This window comes from Zonotrichia albicollis, chromosome 2 (assembly GCF_047830755.1).
Source record: "Zonotrichia albicollis isolate bZonAlb1 chromosome 2, bZonAlb1.hap1, whole genome shotgun sequence".
NCBI classification, from domain to species: Eukaryota; Metazoa; Chordata; class Aves; order Passeriformes; family Passerellidae; genus Zonotrichia; species Zonotrichia albicollis.
The window spans coordinates 17,737,587-17,759,469 of record NC_133820.1 but is presented as its reverse complement, the minus strand read 5'-3'; the positions used below and the strand labels follow the sequence as shown (position 1 = coordinate 17,759,469).

The 21,883-nt window shown below is 40.8% G+C and overlaps 3 long non-coding RNA genes across 4 annotated transcripts in view; 1 reads left to right on the top strand and 2 right to left on the bottom strand.

Moving 5' to 3' along the window:
• Nucleotides 1–7,916, bottom strand: part of LOC141728123 (uncharacterized) — a 112,559-nt gene extending 104,643 nt beyond the window's left edge. The window contains exons 1-2 of the long non-coding RNA XR_012578836.1: nt 7,796–7,916; nt 5,524–5,857 (exon numbers count right to left, since the gene is read on the bottom strand). This is a non-coding gene — a long non-coding RNA (uncharacterized LOC141728123). The remainder of the gene's footprint in view (nt 1–5,523; nt 5,858–7,795) is intronic.
• Nucleotides 3,921–21,581, top strand: LOC141728124 (uncharacterized). 2 transcript variants are annotated; one of them, XR_012578838.1, is made up of 5 exons: nt 3,921–4,061; nt 13,622–13,716; nt 15,142–15,226; nt 15,661–15,706; nt 19,531–21,146. It is a non-coding gene; the product is annotated as an uncharacterized LOC141728124 (long non-coding RNA). The 2 variants fall into 2 exon arrangements; XR_012578837.1 differs by lacking the exon at nt 3,921–4,061 and adding an exon at nt 5,246–5,851 and having other exon boundaries at nt 6,558–13,716; nt 19,531–21,581.
• The window catches only part of LOC113459515 (uncharacterized), a 96,562-nt gene continuing 84,779 nt past the window's right edge, over nt 10,101–21,883 (bottom strand). The window contains exon 3 of the long non-coding RNA XR_003380820.2: nt 10,101–10,159. This is a non-coding gene — a long non-coding RNA (uncharacterized LOC113459515). The remainder of the gene's footprint in view (nt 10,160–21,883) is intronic.

The window sequence follows — 21,883 nt, the reverse complement described above, 5'->3', positions numbered from 1 at the left end:
CCATCCACCATCCATCCATCCATCCATCCATCCATCCATCCATCCATCCATCCACCTATCCATCATCCATCCATCCATCCATCCATCCATCCATCCATCCATCCATCCATCCGTCCATCACCCATCCATCCATCCCTCCATCCCTCCATCCATCCATCCATCCGTCCATCCACCATCATCCATCCTCTGTGAGCATGACACCTTCATAACTGCATTTAAAGCACTTAGCCTGGGTGAGAGTCACAGAGTAATTCCAGAGATGATGCACAAATGTGAGGTACCCTACAAAAATCTGTGTTTGAGGTTGAATTATCTCCCCACTCAGGACAGAGCTGCTCCAAATTTTCCATTCTTGAAAACAGTTTCTTGCCTTCTCCTGATGAAACCTTTGAGGTGTATTGGGCAATCTGCCTGGGCATTGGCACTGCTGGTGTCAGCTTTACAAAACTGCCAGGTCTGCTTTGAATGTGCCACCTTCCCTTTCTCAGCTGGCTGCTCTTCCCCCTCCTTCAGTGTCACCCTTGTCACCCTTGCCTTGCTCTACCAGGGGACATGGTCATGAAAATGCCAGGGTGGAACTGGGCAGGGGCAGTGGCCCAAGGCAAAAAAGAGACAAAAATTCCTGCCTGAGACAGAAATTCCTGTCTGTGTGTCTGTCACAGCCTCGGTCCCCTCAGCAGGTCTGTACCAGAGCCAGCAGCCTCACAGGGCTCTGAAGCAGGACAGGGCTCTGCTGTGGCCCATGTGCAACAAGATGTGGAAGAAAAGGAGGTTTGGGAATAGACAGTATAGGAGAGGAAGGGTGAGAAAGCTTACAGGGAGTGTGGAGCAGAAGTTGACAACAGGAGGACATGGGTCTCACCTCAACAAATGCAGCAAGTGCAAGCAGCTGTCTCAGCAGGTGAAATTGTTGAAATTGCCTTGCAGTGGGAAAAAGTGGGGCTGTCCTGGGCACTAAACCATCATTTCCTGCCTGTTTGGGGGTGGAAGCAACCTTGCAGACCCTGGGCGAGCAGGAGAGCAGCACAGGGAGCTGTGCCCATCAGTTACAGCGTGGCTGTAAACTGATCCCATCCCTCTCAGTGGGGTGCTCAGGCTCAGGGCTAATGATGGTAATTGAAATGTCGACCTTAACAGTTTAATTGCACAGCAAGCAAGTATCATCCAGCTCTACAGCAGTTTTACATTTATAGAAGGAAATTGTTTTAGCTACCGTGGTAAGTAGATGCAGAGTCAACCAATTGCTAGAACTGCTACAGATTATCACCTCAAAACCATGTCTGAATCAAGGTATTGCTTAGTTTGTGTTTTAAAAATCCACAATTTTCCTATAGATATGTAATATAAACATTTCATAGTGGCTAATATTGCTTAGTCTCTCCTCAGCCAGCTGCAGAAGTATCTACATTTAATATGTTTTGAACAATTGGTCATTACTTATTAAAATATTATATAAGGAATTTTAATAATTTATTCTATAATAATTTACTTTATAATAATTTCTACAGCATATTGAAATTTTCCTCAGTACAAATAAATGGTGTCAAACCAGAGACTGAAACACGGAGGGACTCTGAGGTAAGTTGCATTGAATCTAATAAAAGCTAATGACAATAATAAACAAACAGCACACTACTCTTTGAAGGCACTGGATTGTGTAAAGAACTATGAAAAAAAGTCATGTATGAGGGCCTTTCTTGTGATTTTTCAGCTTCTCTTAATATCAGCCATGACCAATGTGTTGCCAGGTTTTTCAAACAATACCACTGTGCCTAATTAAAGCACGGTCCTGGCCCCAAAATGATCCTGGCTGATCCAAAACTATTTCTCAAATGATTTTTGAGAAAATTTTTTCTGAGATTACTTCTCAGGAGCCACAGGGCACCGTGACCACTCAATCTCTGCCCATGGCAAGGAGGCTGGAACTGAAAGACCTTTAAGGTCCCTTCATCCCACATCATTCTGTGTTCATTTTCCTGCTTTGTGGGATCAAACTCCGTGCCAGAGGTGTGAAACAATTCCAGGGCTTGTGGTGCTCACCAGTTTTGAAGCCAGGCCACTGTGATGCTCCCAAGGGTCTCATCTTCATCATCTCACCTGGGACTTCCACCCTGTACCCCTCTTATCCCAACAATGGATGTGATGGGAGCTGATGGGCTGCAGGTAGGACTGGCTTCTCCTCTGTCTTCCTTTAGCTCAGGAAGGATATCACCAGCATGCAAGTCATTTTTACAAACATTTTATTAATACAATTTGAAAACAACTACCACAACCCACTCATCCCTCCCCCCTTCAGCAACACACCATCAGACACCTTTCACACACTCCCTCTCTTTTCATCCAGTCTAAGTTTTTCCAAAAGATCAAAAGCTGCTGAGACTGCTGGCCAAGTCATATTTTCCTCTTGTCAGCTAGTACTATTTTCTTAGCAGACACATAGGATTATAGCTGTCCCTTTATTTTTTGGTTTGGTTTTGATTTGGTTTTGTTTTTTGGTTTTTGGGGTGGATTTTTGTTTGTTTGTTTCAAATGAAACTTTGCTAAGCATGGGCTGCAATTGTACATAACTTGCTGGAAAGCTATAGCAAGCAGTTCAAAAGAGAATTCTGGCAGTAAAATTATTTCTAACCAATTACATTCTCTGTCTCTGTCTCTGTCATCATTGCCACTGCTCTTTAAACAAGCTGCCTGTTATCTGATGTGGTCTCACGTGCTCCTTGACTTCTAAGGACTCTGTGTGCTGGTTTGTCTCGTGCATCTCTCCTTGGGCTGGGTCACGCAACACCAGTGTGCTGCACAGCTCACCCAAAAGCCCAGCACACATTTTTATGTAGTTTTAATTATGTTTTTTAGCCTGAAGCCCATTACTGTCTGCCCACCTTTCTTAGTATTAGTAATCAACCAACACCTAGGCAAGGGCTTTCTGAGGATGTCGATACAGCACGATGGAAATCTACCTTGACTGATCATCCTGAACAGGGACTTTGTCTTCTAGGATCCATTAAATGAAGGGGAAAATATTATAACATGTTCTAGGTGTCCAATATTCTCTTTATTTATTTGGCTGGTTTATTTTCCTCCTGAGCTTCTCTGCCGGCAGCTTCCTCATGCTGTGCTGCACTTTGGCAAAATCCAGGTCTGACAGGGAAGCTCAGCCCACAGAGGCTGTGCATGGGGAGCCCACCTCCCTGCTGAAATTCAGTGCCATCCACAAACTCTTTTCATATGTTCATATTCATACAAAAGCAGCCTTCATGCTCCTGACTCCGTTTAATCTCCCACATTTCCCCTCCAAACAGCTCAGCTCCTCTTTATTCAAATCCTCCCAGATTCACTTCAATTGTGCATTGTAGATGCAGTCCCTTGGCGTAATGAACTCCCTCACAGCTGTAGCAACTATTGTTGAATTGTCAGTTCTATTTAAAATGTCAGGATTAACTGTTACCCAGCTGGTCATCTGAGCAGGAGGAACATGGGCTCATTTGCTGCTGCCTGGTACATGGGAGACGTGAGAGATTTCTGCAGGGCAGCACCATGGCTTGGTGGGTTCAGAGTGAAAAGCTCTGGTCTCTCTATTCCCTAATTAAATGCCACCTCCGCCCTACAAATATCTAAAAGAGAAAACACAAAATTGAGCCTAATTATAATTTTCCATTAAGAAGTCATGGCCGTGGTTTGTACAGAATAAAAAAGTTCATGCTTCAGTGCTAGAAATAGTTTGTTAATGAAAAAATAAAGTGGCTGACGCTCTCGAGCCTCAGGATCTGTGCCTTTCAAAACAAATATTGCAGTTTCACAACACTTGCAACACAGCCTGATCAATGCTAGCACGCAGTTCCATGGATGGATCACTGGTGCTGGAAGTGCTCTCCATGGAAATTTTCATCCCATAAAATCCATAGGGATGAATTTTCAGTCCATAAAATCCATAGGGAATCAGAATTTTGAAACTAAATATTTCTGAAGCACAGGCTTCTGGTTTGGATGCATACTCAGCCTAGAAACTTGCTTGAAGTGGATTGACTGATTTGACATTAAGATCTAACAGACTCTCTGAATAAGTAAGTTCTACAAATCCTATCATTTTATCCACTGTCAGTCTTGCTTTAACATTTCCTCTCCTAGACAAGAGATCATGGCTTTGAGACATTTGTCTCAATTAGTTTGCTTGCCAGTTTAAACACTTGTCCCAATTTAAGATAATTACGTATCATTTAAAAATAAATTCACATAAAAAGGTCTCATTAGAATTGTTTGCAATCAATTTAAATAATTAGCCAAAAATATTATAACATTTTAGACTGATGGTACTGCATATGAGATCAATTTATCATCTCTTGATCATGATTCAAAACATAGGTAAAATACTAAGAAATTGCAATACAACCTTGAAAGCATAAAATTGTAATTTTACAAACTGAACTGGAGAGAAGTGTTGGGATTTGACTGCCTGAATTTGTTCCTGGGAAAAATATCAGCCATAAACCATAATTTGGAATTCAGCTGTTGCTTGCTTTCACTTATTTTATGGAATACAAGAACACAGAACAGATATTAGTCTGATACAAATGTGGGAGAGTCTTAAATCAAGAAGCTTCCTGTGCTTCCAGTGAAAACATTATTTATGATCCTATGGGAAGAGCAGCACCATGTTACATTCAGGAAACTGTCCAGTGGGGAATGTTGGGCTCAGACACCTCTGCAAATTACTAGAGACAATTTTGTATTTTGTAGGGCCAGGACAGCTTTTGCTGATACATTGCCTTTGTGAAGGAACATAAATATTGAACTAAAACTAAAACAAAAGACTAAATTGAAAGTTTCATATATTTTTATACTTTAATGGAAATATAATTTCTTTGCACATCTCTAAATGCATTCTGTTCTAATTGGTCTGAGAAGTGACATGGAGTAAATTGCTAAAATACCTATTTTCATATATATGTATATAAAATAGAAATTCTATTTAGTCTTCCCCTATTTGCAAAACTTTACAGGCTTAATAGGAACTGTAAATTTTAGGTGCTCCTTTTGTTATCCTTCCAATGTCATGTTCTGCTGGCTAGGAAGGAACACCTTTCACAATAATGTTGGAGTGTAGCAAATTCCATCTTTTTTATGCAATATTGGAAGAGGACAGAGTGCCCTGCATTGTAGGGTACCAAAGTGTCTTCTAAAAGATCTTTTTCAGATGTATGTTTCTCTTAAAACTTTTTTTTGTTTTCAAAACATAATTTTCCAAGTTTGCTCTTGGATGTCTTTTGTTTTGTTTTAAGAAGAGTGAAAGTTGTCAGATACATGATCTCAATATCAGGTGTTGGAAAGTTCTGGTAAATCTTGTCAGCAAGGTACATTTAAATTATAACTGATCCTAATTTCCTACCTCTTTAGTACACCAGGAAAACAGTGAAATTGGCACTGTGTATTTTTCTATTACTGCCTTTTCTGATTCATCCAGTGACCTTCCAGACCAAGAGCAGGACCCCTGACACCCCAAAGTACAAAATTCCCTCAGTTTTGTACCTGGATATTAATTTTGATTCACAACTTCTCTCTTCTCTCTTCTTCTGGCCGAAGAGAATTAAATTCTCTTTCCATTTCATCCAGTTGCTAAACACCTGCCAAGGTCAGCAGGGCCAGAATTTCACCCAGAAATTTCAATCCATGCCCACTCACTGTGTGGCTCCTGGTGGTGATGGCACGTCCCCAGCTGGAGCTCTGCTGCACTTCCAGAGCTCTGCAGGATCTCACTGGGATCACATCCAGGGCATGAAGACCAGGGCATGACTCAGGGAGGTTTCTACAGCAATACCTATTGCAGCTTCTCTCTGCTTTCCTTTTCCTTAGCAAGGTAGACCTAAAACCAGCTTTTTCTTTATTATTATTATTATTATTATTATTATTATTATTATTATTATTATTATTATTATATTATTATATTATATTATATTATATTATATTATATTATATTATATTATATTATATTATATTATATTATATTATATTATATTATATTATATTTGCTTATGATATATAAACATAAACATAGCATATATGATATATAATCATATATATATAATATAACATTTATTATACATAATTTTTTTTCACATGTATCTGTTTTTAATATACTTTTCCAAGTATAATAATAGAGTACAAACACTTGCATATCTGCTCTGTCACATATTTAGGTCACTTACTGCTCTTTAAGGAAAAAAGGGAGATGGACTAATGTTCTTTAGTTTTTTACTGTAGGAAAGTGAAATTAAATATAACTGTATTGAAGAGTACAATACTGTTCTTTATACACTTACATGTATATTTCTAGCTATTCATACATGGAGATAAAGAAATAAATAAATATACATATATACATATATATACACATATAGATAAGTATATGTATATGTATATGTATATGTATATGTATATGTATATGTATATGTATATGTATAGACATATAAAGATATATACATGTGATTTGAGTTTGCCTGGCCAAATACTAAGTTGCAGACTATCCCTCTGGAGATAAAGCTATTTTTCTTGACCTTTTTCAGCCTTCCCATGGCTGTTGAACTGAGGAATGTGGCAGCAGTGTCAAGCCCATGTCATGCCTCCATCATGGGACTTTGAGTGTCATTCAACCCACAAGAATAGCTCACTATATGCTCTACACAGAAAAAAAAATAAATATAAATGTGACTGTACTGAATCAGTGGATTTTAAAATCTTTGTGTATCAAAAATTCACTTTTGATCTCAGTCCAGCCAAGTATATTCTCATGGTCATATGCATCTCACAGTCAACTTCCACCTTGAGAGAGTCATGAATCCCTGCTGCAAATGAGACATTCTGTGGTTTGGGAATGCATTCAGAATTTAGGCTGAGCATAGTCAGAGCCATTATTTAGGATTTTTGAATTCTGAGAAAGCATCCGTTCCCATGCACCTCCGTTCATGCTTTGCTAGGCACAGCAAAGTCCTTTTCAGGAGCATCCCTGCAGTCCAGAGCAATCTGGACACCTGCACGAGGCAGCTCTTGGGTGTAGAGATGGGCTTGCCATGCCCTGAACTGTGGTCCTCTTTTAGCTCTCCTTTCATCCACCAAGAGAGAGTGAACTGTATTTACAAACACCAGAATTAGCTGCCCCATGTGATTAGTTAAGCCCTTTTTTAAAAACATGTGGGCTGGCCCCCTCTCCACCACAAGCCTTATTTATAACTTGCTTCCTGGCTCTTGTGTTGACAAACTGAGCTCCTTCCACCACCCCTGCCACCCCCACCTTCTCCCTTCACCAGCACATGCTGCTTTTCCCAGGGCTTCAAAGTTTATTTATCGAGCATTTTTGAGGGGTGGGAGGTGAGCAGGAGGGAGGAAAGAGGAATCAGATTGTTCCAAAAATCAAAACCATCAATTAAAACCAAATCCTTTCTTATTGCATGGTGGGACACACAGGAACTGAGCCCCGACATATTTTGAAAGCAACACAAAGGTTAGCATGGAGTTGCTCATGAAATCTTAAAATTCAGGAGTCCTGCAGGACTTCTCAGGTGGCACTGCGGGGACTGAAATCCTCCAAGACGCTTCCAGCCCTGTCCTGCTCATCTGGCTCAGTGATGCTCACTCCAACTCCCATTCCCAGTCTTAGCAATGTCACTTAAAGGCCAACTAATGACTGACCTCCTAAAAATCCCTCTCTACTGCCAATAATTTGATCTTCTGGATACTAAAAATTCAAATATCCTCCAATTTAAAGGCAAACCCCCTATTTTATGCTTGCACAAACATAAAATACCTTCCAGCAAGTGCTTCACCTCCAGTGCGTTACACACAGGGCTGAAGATTTTTTGGGTTTTTTTTTCTGTCACAGCCATCAGGATCCAGGAATAAGCAGCAAGAAGTTTCAAGTGACCCACCACAAGTGTGTTAAATGCACAAACTCAGAGGCAAGGGGTTATCTGTGTCTCTTGTTTGGGAGTCTCCCAAATGCTGACTTGTTTTTTTACCTATACGAAGCATCTGATGTCACTCCCGTGTGTGGGTGGAAAATGCTGTACAAAGGTTAAACAAGTTCTTTCATCCTTGCTCATGAAAGTAGGCTCATATTGCATTTCCAGTAACTCAGTGCATTACTATAACAGGTTGGGGATTTACTTTCTGCGTGCGTCTGTACCTCTGGTGACTAACTGGCCATGTGCTCTCCCCACTTATGATGATGTTGCTTAAGTTATTGCTTAATCTGAATGCTCTGTTGGCCAGAGTTTAGAAAGGTACTGCAGCCAACATTTCCCACTATCAGTGAGCAGGCTTTCAGGCACAGCACCACAGAACCTGCTCTGCAGGCTACAGAAATGAACTTTTTAGAAATAAAGTGTAAAGCATTGCATCCCATAAAACAGCTTGTTTCTTCAGCCAAGGACTCAAACAGAAAGATGTCACTGAGTTTAACATAGGAGCACAGGCAAAATCCCACTGGTGGTAGCTTACTATTAAACAAAACTTTATGAATTTTGCTCAATGGAGGCCTGAAAGAATCTGGAATCACTGGAGTTACCTCAGTGGATATTATGTAAAATAGCCTCTGATAAAGTGATTTTTTTTTTCCCCAGAAAGGCTGTTGAACACATGGCAGCCCTGGATGCTGGAGAGAGTCTCCCCATGGCTGAAATAAGCAGGCCAAGCGCAGCTGGAGGCTGAGGAGCTTGACGGGAGTAATTTTTTGCCAGCGTAGCTCCCATGCTGCAGGAGGGGAGGTGTATCAGCACAGGGGTGTATCAGCACAGGGATGTATCAGCACAGAGGTGGTGTATCAGCACAGAGGTGTATCAGTACAGAGGTGATGTATCAGCACAGGGTGTATCAACACAGAGGTGGTGTATCAGCATAGAGGTGTATCAGCACAGGGTGTATCAGCAAAGAGGTGTATCAGCACAGAGGTGTATCAGCACAGAGGTGTATCAGCACAGGGGTGGTGTATCAGCACAGAGGTGTATCAGCACAGGGTGTATCAGCACAGGGGTGGTGTATCAGCACAAAGGTGTATCAGCAGAGGGTGTATCAGCAAAGAGGTGTATCAGCACAGGGGTCTATCAGCACAGAGGTGGTGTATCAGCACAGAGGTGTACCAGCACAGAGGTGTATCAGCACAGGGTGTATCAGCACAGAGGTGTTGTATCAGCCCTGAGATCATCTAAGCTACCTCAGGGAGGCTCTGAGCCTCTCACACTCTGCCAGCTCCACCTGGGCCAGCCAGTTCAGCGGAGTTCAGCTGTGTCTGCACAAGCCCCATGAGCCTGAGTGCAGCACAGAGGAGTGAGAGGAAGAGTAAGAACACAAAACCCAGGTGGCCTGGCAGGAACTGAGCTGGGTTGTGTCTCGTGTGGGCTACTGGTGGAAATGAACCTGAGAAAGGGATGTGTGATAATGTGGGAGCATCTGCAGAGCACACACACACGCAGAATCCAGAGATGTTTGAGCTGCAAAAGGCATCGGTTTCAACTGTAGCACTTCCAGATCTACCACCAAACCATGTCCCTCAGTGCTCTCACATAAAAATAATAAATATATTATACACAAGACCAATTTTTGGTCTTTTAAATACCTTCAGGGTTGGTGACTCCACCACTTCCCTGGGCAGCCTGTTTCAATGCCTGATTCTGTGAGGACAGATTTCCTAATATCCAATCTAAACCTCCCCTTCCTTCTCTCGTCTTCTATTTTTTTTCTTGAGAGAAGAGACCAGTGCCTACTTTCTCAAAACCTCCTCTCAGGGAGTTTTAGAGAGTGATAAGGTCCCACCTGAGCCTCCTTTTATCCAGGCTAAACACCCTCACCTCCCTCAGCCACTGATCATGAGATTTGTGCTCTATCCCCTTCCCCAGCTCCATTGCCCTTCTCTGGACATACTCCAGAGCCTCAAAGTCTTTATTGTTGTGAGAGGACCAGAATTGAACACATTATTGGCTGAAACTGAAGAAAAACATGGTGACAACCCTGACAATGTCAGGTGAATGGCAGCCCAGTGCAAGCATTGACAATTAGTAAGAAGAATTTGGAAAGTCAGAGTCACTTTATTGACTTATAAACTGCTACACTCTGGAAAAGGCTTGGTTCATTCCTGACGACCCGTCTGCAGGAAAGCTTCTGTAGAGTGTGGAATCTGTGGGGAAAAAAATGACAAATTGTGTATTATGAGGTGCAAGACAGGGTGGAAAACATTATAAACACCATAATGTGATAGGTAAATGAATAATGCACTGCCAACAGGGACACTGTGTTCAGTTTTGGTCAGTGCTTTTAGAGGAGATAATACAACAACAGAGGGGATTCAGATAAAAATAATTAAAATAAATAGAGGAATGAGGAATTTTCTATGTGAAAAGATAAAAGGATTAGGTCCATTTAATTTAAAGACAAAATAAGAAGAAATATATTAGAGGTTTCAATATGATAAGTCTAATACAAATGAAATATCCTGTGCTCCTATTCAATGTTTCTCTCATTCAAAAAGGTGGAAACATTACATAATAAAAATCCATAAGGAGTGATAAAAGACTGCATTTTTTTCTCACAACACCAATACAAAACTATTCTCTGAAATTCTTTGTTCTAGCAAAATTAAAATGGACTGAATGCATATGGAGAAAACTGGAATATGCAAATTCATGGAGTTCAAGAAATATTTTTCAAGAAGTTGCAAACACCATCTCTGGATTAAACAGATCCTGCTCTGATATCATACCAATTCCATCATACACTCAGGAGAGGGAACAGAAAGCAGGGGAGGGAGAGTGCCATGAAAATGTTTTTTCTATAATAAATGGCATTATGACTTTGGATATCTCATGCCCTGTTAATACTAGGCTAAGTTGTTCATGAAGGCAAGATTCATCCTTTTCCAATGGCAAAGCTTCTGGCCCTATCCTTGCACTGCTGTAAGCCCACCCATGAACTTTAAACTGTGTGTTTGAATGTGGAAAACCCAAACCCACTGCCAGTGCAGACCCAAATCATGCCTGCTCAGTGCCTCAGGCTGGGATAACACACAGGAGAAAATCCACTTCTGGTCTGAAAGGGAAAAAAATATTAGCCTGACAAATTATTTAAAAACAAATAATAATTCGGAGAGCTATTTGTAACTGGAAAAAAACTAGCAAGTCCCAGCAGAGACAGACTGGCAGGCAGAGAGTGGAGAAAACATTGCAGAGCTAATTAATTTATTACATAAATCCATAGCTGAACAAGTGATTAGCACTCAATATAAATGCCATAAGCAAAAAAAAAAAAAAAAAGGAACATTAGAGCTTTCAGGAGCATCAAGCAGCATCCTTTTGGGAGGGTAGGACCAGTCAGTATCCAACCTTCAGGAATGAGTGGCTCATGACACACTGCATGTAATGGTCATTTTTCCAAAACCAGAAGCTCTTCCTTCCCCATAGCTTAAAAAGCCAACAAAACAAACCAAACCCCAAAAATCTCCAAGCCCACATGCAGTACAATCAGAGAGTAAGAGAAAAAAATTTAAACCCCCTGGTCTTAGTAACCCAGTTCCTCCTACATGCATTTCCCACAAACTGTCAACATCCCACAGGAATCTACCCACGTTACACATCACAGCACAATGCTCCCAACAAAGGCAGCTCAACCCATGATGTTCCAGGCAGCCTTTCAAACCGCCTTCAGTGCGAGCTCACCAGCTCTGTAATTAGGTGTTAAGTTGGATCAATCCGGGGATTTTTGCAGGCAGAGGATTTTTGGCTGTTCTGGTTGTTTTATGCCTGCATGGTCTGGCTGGAAGGAACAAAGGTTTGTCCCATGAAGAGAATGAGACTTTCCATGCTTCTAGTGAAGCAATTAAACATATGTTTGGGTTCATTCCTATTTAAAATAGCCTTTAATCAGGCGTGGGGACCTCAGTGGTCCTGTCAGTTCCACAGAACTCAAACAGGCAGGTGACTGTTTCCCCAAACAGGCTTTAATTTATAAACATCAATAATAATGTTAATAATCATCATCATAACAACATCTGCTCTGTTTGGCTTTACTTGACAACACCAGACTTCAGGAGGGAACTATGACAAGTTAAAAGCACAGGTTCTTGCCATAAACAGGGGAGACAACACTAGGAATAACACTGATCCTTGCCAGTAGGTTTTTCTTTGGTACATGGCAGGGTGTTGCAGGGTTAAAATGGCCATTCAAAATGCTTCTTTGGTGTGTGATTAACTCTCAGCAAGTGAATATTCCTACTGACCCAGGTGTGTCATATGTTTCATTTTAGTCTCCAAAATCAAGGAGGACAAAAGAAGGTGGAAAATATCATTTTAGGACACCGGGAGGGAAAAGACAAAATGTAAGAGAAACTTCTAGGTTCATGTAAGCAGCCAGCTCTCCAGAGGGCTGCACAGCCTGTGTCAGGTGTTTTACCAATCATTACATTGGTAGTGTTGAGAGTTGCTAATGACTTTTCTCCTGCTCCAAACTCTCTGCCCAGAATGGGAATAACAACAAATTTGGCAATCAGTTCTTGAAGTTTCAGCACCAATCATGTTTGGCACAACTCACTGATCTAAACATGCATCTGCCTCTGTTTTCACCACACATACCTTAATTACCACAAAGCCTGATTTACATTGTTATCTCTCAGGTGCATTCAATGTCTTCCTGCGGCCCCTTTCAACTTCCAGATGAACTTTGGATACACCATCAGCCAGACAACACATTGTAGCTCTTTGGTTTCCAGTGCTCTCTTACAACTGATACTCTGATACTTCTTATTTTATTTTATTTTATTTTATTTTATTTTATTTTATTTTATTTTATTTTATTTTATTTTATTTTATTTTATATTTTTTTCCTTCCTATAGCTTTCAGTTGGCAATTATGAAAGCATTATAGAGCCATGGGCATGGAGAACTCAATGGTGTTCAGGGACAGCTGCCACACTGCAGGTGACTGTCTGACCATACATAAAGAGCAATAGTTCTGTTTACTGTAGAAGAGTTTTCCAGATAAATTTTTGTTTTTATAAATCTAATCTTTACTCACATTTTCTTGTCTTTCTAAAAAAAATTACAGCATTTTATTACTGGTTAATTTTCTGAAGTAACTTTGCTTTTGCAGTTGCATGTGGTACAACCAAAATCTTTGCATCTGCTATGTATATGAGCATGTATATAAATACAGATACATGCACAATAACACGTGGAGGTATCTTGATTATGCTCATTTGGGGGGAATATTCAAAATTACAAAAGAGCAAATTCAGTGGTTAAAAGACATATTTTAACTGGTATATGGTGCAATTCTTCCCTCTGATCTCTACTGTGACCTTATGCAAACCACATTATTTCAGGAAATGTTCTGATCTTTCTAGTCAATGATTGTGAAGCAACATTTCAAAGGAGAGTTTTCAGGCATATTACAGTTTGTTATTCCATGGAAATGCAAGGGAGGAGGAAAAGCATTCTTATCTTGTGTAATCACTCAACACTTGTATTAATGATACATTCAGACACCTAGGAACTTTCTGGGGTTTATTTTTGTCTTAATATTAATGAAAAACACACTGAAAGACAAATCATAAAAATGAGAAGTTTAATGTCTGAATCATCACTGAAAGGACAGAGTGACAACATATGGATGATCTATTAGATGGTCCTAAGCCTCTAAACCTTGGGACTGGCCTGAGTGGAGCATCAGACCTCTGAGTTCATGGTAAGTGATTTAAACATGAAACATCTGGGGTTTTAGACAATTGTATCTAAAAAGTAAACCTGCAACTCCCCCAAATACAGTTAGTTTTTAAAACATAATGGTTTTAATTTTTAAAGTACTTCTGCAGTATTTTAGATTAAGAGAGGTTGCAATGGATCTTTGCCCAGCAGACACACCTGGGAGGAGGATTTGGGGCCAAACTGTTCTGTGTAGGCTCCTCATAACTTCACAGCACTTGGTGTCATGGATTCCCATCCACTGGGTCCTCTGACTTTGTCAGCTCAGTTTTTCACACCCTGGTGAGCTGCTGTGCTTGAGGATGTGGCACAGGGGAGGAGAGGATAAAGTGGATGAGATCCAGTGGGGCTCATCCCCATGGTACACCAGAGAGATGCAGCAACAACTGACAGACAGACAGACAGACAGACAGACAGACAGACAGACAGACATGCTCACAAAGCCCATACCTTTGCCATTGAGTGGCCACAGCCCACAGGAACCAGGAGGGGAGGAGGGGACAGGTTGGCCAAAAGCAAATGTGGGGATGCTGACCTTTTTGTTTGTTTTTGTTTGTTTGCTTTCTGTGAACCTCGTGGTGATAGAAAGCCAACATAAATTACAGTTACTTATCATATCTGCAATTATTAGGGAAAGCTGTTCCTAGTTTCAGTCCTAATTATGGTACTAGTAATTTCAGATGGTTTTTTAAATCAGTGTGAGGGACTGCAAAAAATCTCCCCATGAAAACAAGCAGTGACCATGAAGGTGTAAAATGAGATAATTACAGCCTGAAACAAAGGAAAAAAATGTTGGTATTCAATTGCCTCAATGATAATTAAAACTTGCTTCTGATGGCCTTAACTGAGGCATCTACTTAGGAACAGAAATTATTTTGTTCCTTGTTAGTCCCAATTTACATTCCTACAACAGTGCTGGAATAAAAAGACAGGCCAGTGACCGACTGGAGGTGTCTGTACAGCCTTGAAGCAAAGCTCTCAGGATTTAAATTCCCTTTACTACAACATGAGCTTGGTTAGGGGTGATTGGCTCTTTGCTGTCATTCACAACAGAAACAGCCAAGCTCAGGTTCAAGAGGCTTGAGAGTTCTCTCAAAAGGCTCTTCATGCCCACGTGCCTTTCTCTGACTCCGTGGTGTGAGAGCAGTGAGCTCCTCAGGCTCTCCAGAGCTGCCGCAGCACACCTGCCACTGAAAACCTCCAGAGGGGAGGATGAACAGCAAAACTGCTCCCATTTTTCAGGTGGAAAAATAATCCATTGTCAACAGACTCCTCCACAGAAAGCAAAGGAAAGAAGATCAGCAGAGCACTGTAGGGTGGTGAAGCCCCCACCCACAGCAGGTACAGCATCTCTCTGAGCACCAGCAAGGGAACCTGAGCCTTCCTTTGTTTGCTTTCTCCTCAAAAGGTGTGTTTGGAGGATGAAGCCCCCCAAGAACATCGAGGTGGGACCAGCCCATCCCATCTGGAGGCACCCAACAGCCAGACCCCAGGTATCTGTACCAGCTCTCAAAGGAAACTGTCAGGGCTGCACAACAGAGCAGAATAAATAACACAAAAGGAGGGGGAAGAGCAGTTATGAGAAACAACCTCCAAATGATCACATCTTGATATATTTATTTACACTACTTTTCATAAATTCCACCAGCCACATCCTTAATCCCAAAGATTCTGAACTATGCAGCAGAGCCATTATTTTCCCTGGACAAGGATAGATTCATTTTCAAGTCATTCCTCGGAAACCCTTCTACAATTAAGTCTTTATTAAAACCTTTCAGAATAAATAACAGGTAAACTTAGAACAGGCTCCCTCCATGTTTTGCCAGTAGAAATGAAAGTGCTGTGTGTCCTGAGGGACAAGTGATTTGTTGCCAATAACTTAACAGAGTGCTCCTTACAAAAATATTCTCTCTTCTTCCTTAATAAGGTCCATGTCCCAGGTGTCTGCTCATGCACATTCCTAAAGTGAACAGGTAAGAGGCTGGACAATCTCTGCTTCTTCAGGATTTTGAAAATACCCTTTTAAACAAAAATTCTTTTAAAATTAATTCATGCCAAAAGGAAGGCAATACCTCCTCCTTTAATGCCCTTAACTCTGCAGGAAAATAAATGGTTCCACAGAACATTAGCAGCAATCAAAGGGCAAGCCACCTATAGTTAATCAAAGCAAACATTACAGAGGACACAAATTTGCTTTCTCTTACAGTAAATGAATGTATATAGATGTCTGCTTGGGTATATGGGCTTCTCAGAAGGTTGGGGTTTTTCTGGAGAACACCCATAAAACTTGGAATTTCTAAATAGATATTTTTATGTCCTAATGTGTAATCACTCATAAACTTTATGTACATTTACTGTAAAAGTACCATTGCCACTGATTACCACTGATTTATTGCAAGCCAAAAATTTCTTTGAAACAATCTCATAAGGAATATGTTACAGACATCTTTTATGAAAAATCCTTTCCTTAAGATTTTTCCTCCTGAGAAGCTAAGAGGCCTCAGGAACAAAATGTAAGCAATGGTTATCTGCTGCTGTGGAATGCAACAGGTGAATCTTTTATTAGCCCATTTTGGTTGTTTCTAATTAATAGCCAATCAAAGGGAACTGGCTCAGACAGAGTCCGAGCCACAAACCTTTGTTATCTTTCCTTCTTTTTCTATTCTTAGCTAGCCTTCTGATGAAATCCTTTCTTCTATTTTTTAGTATAATTTTAATATAATATATATAATAAAATAATACATCAGCCTTCTGAAACATGGAATCAGATCCTTGTCTCTTCCCTCATCCTAACACCCCTGTGAACACCATCGCAGGAATACATTTGCAGTATTTTAAACAGCTAAAGTTAATGATCAGAGATGGGATTAAATGGAGCCATTATTTGAAAGCTCTGCTACCATGCAAGGTACTTTTCTCACAATATGCTCATCCCAGCCACGCTGGCCCCCTTTCTGCAAATTCTTTTTCTGAATTGTTCTAGCCCAGCAGTCATTCTGAGCATATTGACGTTCCTGTGCAAATATACATGCTTAGAAATGAGGTTCCTTGGCATTTCCTGAACTTCAGAGTGTTTTCAAGTGCACTTCCTAATGCCTTTTACACTTGAGAAAGACTCGTGCAGTTTTAAAGAAGAAATATGAATTCTCATGGCATGAACACATGCTCTGTGATGAATATAGATTTTGCAATGTGTGCCATGCTATCCACTCAGAAAGTGCTGCTGTTGTAAAGAGTCACATGCTCGTTTCTCTTGAATAGAATTATGCTGTGAGTAAGTCACTGTGAATCAAAGTGTCTCCTAAACCAATAAAGTACTGTACAACCAGCTCAGTAACAACAGAACAGTGTTCAAAGGGTTGCAAGCATTAAATAAAACAGTGAGATGGAGGTGGTCAGACACACAAGGTGTGTGTTGAACTCCAGAGTCTTGAAGAAACTTTCAGCCTGGTTTAATTACTCATGAAAGATATTTTAATGCTGCTTTGCTAGAGGTCTTTATCTTGCTACATGTTATCTTCCCAATAAATTTCTCTTGCCCCTCAGGCCAAATCATTTCAGTAGCAGTGCATTGATCAAGTAGTGTAACGATTCTCTTCCCCCGCACCTGACATTTCTACCATTTCATTTTTACAGATTTTTCTTTGATTTTCTCAATAATTAGCTGGTTTTATATCTGTGAGAGTATATGACAGAACAGAGGGGATGCATACTTAGGTTTATTCAGCACAGCTCTATCATCCTGGTTTTACACCAACATAAAATTGGTTTAACACAGTGATAAACCAGGCCTGTAACAGCCAGTCCTTCATGTCTCAGGAAGACAGAATTAATTTCTAGGTTTTGGGTACCCTTAGCTACTATATAGTTGCTCTTATAGTTGCTTTTTGTTTCATAATTAAGCTCACTGCTCTGTTTTGCCAGTCCCTCACATCTTGTGTGATATCCAGTGCACAGAAGCCTGAATGTGCTTAGTTTTGAGAATATTCATCAGACTGGGGGGTTTGGGTTTGCAGATTCCCTGTCAAAGGTATCTCACAGCTGTGGCTTGATAAACTCAAAAGCTTGTGTTTGCTCGTCATCCAGAAGGAGAGAAAACTGAATTGATACATGCAGCTCAAGAAGCAAATATTTATAAGGCAGCTGCAGAAAGACAGTTCTGGCTTCTGGGATGGCTGTGTGAGCAGGAAGGATACCTCCCATCATGTCAGGGTTTGATGAGACCACTGCACTGAGCCCCAGCTCTCTTCCAGCACTGTTTCAACATCCAGGCAGCCATCACTGTTGGAGCTGCAGTTTTGTGATAGCTGTCACAAGAATTTTGTTTTCAGCTGGCTTTGAGTGTTTTTAAATCCATCCACAGCTCCTGCCATAAGGAGACATTTGTTTAAGAGGAGAAAGATGTGCTGAGTGATGTGGGAAGAGGGACACTGTGAACACATCCAGAGGGGCTCTCAAGGATGCCAATCCCACAGCTACAGCTCATGATTTCTTCTGGATAGCTCAGAGGCCCTTCCAAAGCCTCTCAAGCCATCTGTATCCTGTCTACCTGCTGTGGTTCCATATCCCTGCCCTGCCTGCTCCCTCCTGTCAGTGTGGGTGGGCTCTTGCCTGCCTGCCCAGCAGTGAAATGCATTTCTGCCAGTGCAGAAATGAAGCAGGGACTGTGAGGAAGCATCAGATTTTTGTCCAAGGCAGATCCTGCTGCTGCTGGGACTGGAGCATGTGACAGGAGCAGGCAGGACATCAAGCTGCCAGTGAGCTTCATCTTCTGGTTATGGCATCACATCTCACTGAGCCCTGCCAAGGAAGAGAGAGGAGACCCTGCCCCTCAGTCTCTCTCCTCCCCCAGCCACACTCTCCTGCCCCATTCCCTTGGGATGGTTCTGGTGATCAGGTAGCCCTGGGGCAAATCAATGCAGGGAATTGACCTGGTGGAAATCCAACACCTCAGATAAATAAATATGCAAGTAAAAGAACAATTTACTGCCAGATATGTCAACCTGTCAAGTGAGCTGGCTCGCCCTGAGGCCACACAATTTCCAAAGCCAATATGGGGAAGGAGAAGGGTGCCTGCAGCTGGGGAGAAAGGGCAAGGGAGATGGAGCAGGACCTTTCTTTTCAGTGAAAGGTGGGCACTGACTTGGCAGGGCTGCTGTTGGTATAAACCCACCCCCTCTGGCTCTGTACCACCTGTACTTAGAATGGAAAGGGGCTTAACAGGGGACAAAATTCTTAGAGAAACATTTTAGTTGCTGGACATTCATCTATCAGGGTTGATTGATTAATTAGCAGACAGAAATAGACTTCTCTGGGCAAGTGGTTATGTTATCTCAGTTGTGAGATCACTTTATCTCAGTTATATCAGATTACTTTATCTCAGCTGGGATCATGGAAGGAGCCCAAAGACATCTACAACTACCAGAGAGGAGGCTGCAGTGAGCTGGGGTCTCTCCTCTGCCTTGTCTCAAGTGAAAGGACAGGAGGGGATGGCCTGAAGTGTCACCAGGGGAGGTTCAGTCTAGATACTAGTAAAAAAATTCACTGACACAATGATCAGGCATTATAAATTGCCCAAGGAGTTGGTGGAGTCTCTGGAAGTGCTCAAGAACCATCTGGATGTGGCACTGGGGACATGGTTTGGGGGTGATTATGGTGGTGCTGGGTTGCCAGTGGGGCTGGATGATCCTGCAGGTCTCTTCCAGCCTTGATGATTCTGTAATTACACCCTCCAGGGACAAGGCTGCTCTGTGGAAATCTGTAATAGCGATGATGATTTTTGTCTTGTCCATCACAGACCCCTGGAATTCTCTGTTAGAGGGCTGAAGCGTGACCCACTGGATGTGGGCTGGCTGCCTCACCTCCTGTCAGCCCTGGAGATGTCACCTGTGTGCTCAGAATCTCCTGATCCCACAGAACCAGGAACTCAATTCCCTCTGCACAGCCAAGGCAGCAGAAATGAGGAGAGGGCAATAACACCACTCTGCTGTTGCTGCCACTGAAGTAAAGATAAATAGTTAACAAAACTCTTGTTCTTGTTAATTTTTCAATGTGTGTATTTAAAAACAAAAATTATTTGTATTTCAATAAAATTACCCATGTTTTATACTACATGTTTATGATGCTCACCTTGCATTTTCCCCATGAAAACGTGCATGGTTTAACCTGACGAACCAATAGCCTCAGTAAGAGCAAACCCAAATCTTTGGCAGGAAATTATGCTATGTAATTTAAAGCTATTTTATACCAAGTGTGTATATTTTCAGTCTAATGCAAGGTAGAAGAAAAAAACCCCACTGTTTTTCCTAAATGGATAGGATCTTGCTAACTTAAGAAAACAAAAAAAAATTTCTGAATATCTGATATGAAAATTAAAATTCAAATAAAGGTAAAAAACCCACACTTTTTAAACATTCTGCAAAGAAATTGCTGTATTTTGCTATTGAGGAATTTTACCAGGACTCACTGAGCTCTTTTCAATTCTCATTTTTTCTATTTCCAGCTCTTTGTCCTCTAGCTTGCACTGATCTAAATTTACAGGGTTTGCTGCCACCTTTTTCAGTTACTGAATGCAGGAATATTCCTCTTTAAGCAATCTTACCTGTTCTAAGCATATTTTGAAATCCTTTAACTGCCTATTAGTTAAACTAATAACTTCAGCATGGCTTTGCATGTGCAGTATGCCAACAGGTCCAGTTCTCTATCCTTAATAAATATACCAAATGAAATAGCTGAATATTTTGTGTCTCTGTGTGCATAGAAGTAAATGAGCTCCAAAACTGATGACATTTGGAGAGGGAATAAAATGGCATTTTTTTTTCTGCTTAGTGAAATTCTTAGGTTTCAGCAGTTATGCACAAGGTGCATATGGTCTGTCAGTGTAATTTACCTGAGTTCATTCACCAGTTTAGTCAGTGAAAAGCTCACCACCTGTGCTAGATGCTAAAATATTGATAAATAATATATGTGGAAATTAGTTAGTATTAATGGATAAGATGTTGCTATATTAATAAGTTCTCACTAGGCAGAAGGAATTTGTATAATTAAGATCATTTATCTGTAAAATGTGAGTATTTGAAGTTGCCAGTGATATGTATTACAACATTATCAGAAATTATTAAAAAATCCACACTGAAAAAAAAGGAATGGAGCAGTTCTCTACAAAGGCAAGACAATGGAACTTTGGAGCTTCTGAAAATTCTTAAATGCTAGACACTCATATAAAATGTTTTGTTTATTCAAGATTTGTTATTCAACTCAAATAAAATGCTTTGTTTGTTTATTTAGATTTGCTATTCAATGTAAGTATGAAGACTGACAAGAATGTTATGTAAATAACTCAGTGAAACTTGCAGGACCCAGCATCATCTTATTTACGTGGTTTAAAATCTCTGCTCAATGCCATCAGCATACAGGAGCTGTGCTTTGTTTAAAGTTCTGATGGTTAATTCAGGGCAAGTAATTCCATCTCTTGTGTCTTCATTTTTTCACCCTCATCTCTGTGCTGGAGGATACTGGGATGTAGTGTTGGAAATATAAAGGGTTTAATTATCTCTTTCTGAGCATTACTGCTCTTACCTCAGGACAGCACAGAAGAGAAATGATAAATACACACAGTCTTACAGGTTCCTTTGACCCTCCTTAGAAGACAAAAAAGTTAAAAGATGTTTCCACTGACACACTCAGATGAAATTCTAGTTCCGTTAAAGAAGACGTTGGTTTGCCACCATCCTCAACAAGGTTGGGTTTCATTGGTCTTTGATGGGATTTTGCACACTGCCCCATTTCAAATTATACTTATTACATGTTTCACTGATATCTGTAATGTTTCATCTTTCACTAATTTTCACTAATACCTCTAACATTTCTCATGTTTCACTAATTTCACTAATATTCCCTTACAAATATTATTTGTAAGGGAAAACACCTCAACTTGTAAAGGAAAACCTCTCCTCTGGATGAATGTTAAGCATGAAGAAGGTGACAAAGAGCAGCCATTTCATCCAGAAAACTCTAACTATGAGAGTCTGGCTTTAAATTTTTCACAGAAGAAAAAATATAGCCACCTAAACTGTGGGCATTGTTTTGACTCTAAAATATGCACCTTTGTTCCATGCCTTGGCTGCCATCAGGTATCAGATGTTGGAGGT